The sequence below is a fragment of the Microtus oregoni genome, unplaced genomic scaffold (genome assembly GCF_018167655.1).
Source record: "Microtus oregoni isolate MIOR12 unplaced genomic scaffold, Mior012 000032F_ref0000030, whole genome shotgun sequence".
In the NCBI taxonomy this organism is placed as follows: domain Eukaryota; kingdom Metazoa; phylum Chordata; class Mammalia; order Rodentia; family Cricetidae; genus Microtus; species Microtus oregoni.
The window spans coordinates 26264888-26266314 of record NW_024543091.1 but is presented as its reverse complement, the minus strand read 5'-3'; the positions used below and the strand labels follow the sequence as shown (position 1 = coordinate 26266314).

The 1427-nt window shown below is 46.3% G+C and overlaps 1 pseudogene; it reads right to left on the bottom strand.

The window, feature by feature from the left end:
• Positions 1–495: 495 nt before the first annotated feature.
• On the bottom strand, positions 496–1138 carry LOC121466197 (annotated as a pseudogene).
• Between the last annotated feature and the right edge of the window lie 289 nt (positions 1139–1427).

Genomic DNA, 1427 nt, shown 5'->3' with positions numbered 1-1427 from the left:
CTTTACAAAAACTTGGGCTTTGATCTGGAAGCTTTGTCTTCATTTCCGGTTAGATCCAGGGTTTGAGTTTTAGCCCAGTATCTTTGTAGATATGAGCAAGAAGGTCCCGCCAATGCTGCCCACAGGCCCTCTGCCTTCCACAGGGATTTCTGAGTTGGTTGCAAGTCAATGGAGCCTATCAATTTCTTCTCTTTTTCTTTGCTAAAAAGAGACTATTTTTAGAGCAGTTTTAGTATTACGGGAAACTGAACAGAAAGCACAGGGAGTCCTCAGCTTCTCCATACCCCCATGTAAAGCCGCCTTCACTGCCAGCATCCCTGCCACAAGGTTCCTCTATTGTGATCCATAAACCTACACTAGCAATGTCATTGTCAACTGAAGTAAGTGCATACTTACAACAAAGTCACTGCACATCCCATGCATTTTTTTTGACTGGATGTGAGATTTATTACTGAACATGATTTGGTAGGGTACAGGAGAGCACCATGAAAGTCCTCAGGAGTGTAGGGCTCGCCACTTGTCCAGGGGACCACGATTAGGAATATATTTGACCCCATAGCCATCAGGAATGAGTCGCTTCTCAGCAACCATGTCTTCAAATTTATCTGCATTAAACTTAGTAAAGCCCCATTTCTTTGAGATGTGGATCTTCTGGCGGCCAGGGAATTTGAACTTGGCTCTACGAAGAGCCTCAATCACATGTTCCTTATTCTGCAGCTTAGTGCGGATGGACATGATGACCTAGCCAATGTGAACCCTGGCCACTGTGCCCTGGGGCTTCCCAAAGGAACCACGCATGCCTGTCTGGAGCCTGTCAGCCAGCACAGGACAACATCTTGTTGATTCGGATGACATGAAAGGGGTGAAGCCTCACTCAAATATGAAAGCCATCCTTGCCACAACTCTTTACCATGTATTTGTTGGCACAAATACGGGCAGCCTCCAGAGCTTCGGAAGAGAGTTGTTCGTATTCATCTGACACCATGTGGCCACAAAGCAGGAATTCATCAACTTTTGCCTTCTTCCGTCCCAAGTCAAAGATGCAGATTTTAGCATCCGGGACACCTCGGCAGAAGCGAGACTTTGGGTATGGCTTGTTCTTACAATACCAGTAACACTGGGCGGGGCCGCGACCCATGATGACAATAGGACTGTCGGTAGTGCGCCAGAGGAAAAGACCATCCCATGCATTTTTGACGAATATAACGGCATGTTTTCTCCACTGTTTTTCATGCTCGGTTATGTTACTGTCCCCTGCCAATCCTTTACTATCTGCACGTGGACCCCTGGCAACTGCTGACCTCTTTACTGTCTCTATAGTTTTGCCTTTTCCAGAATATTAAATTGTGTTGTACATTGCTTAACAACCAGTGTATTCTGAGAAATGCAGTGGCAGCCATTGCCTTCGTGCAAATATCATGGGGCGT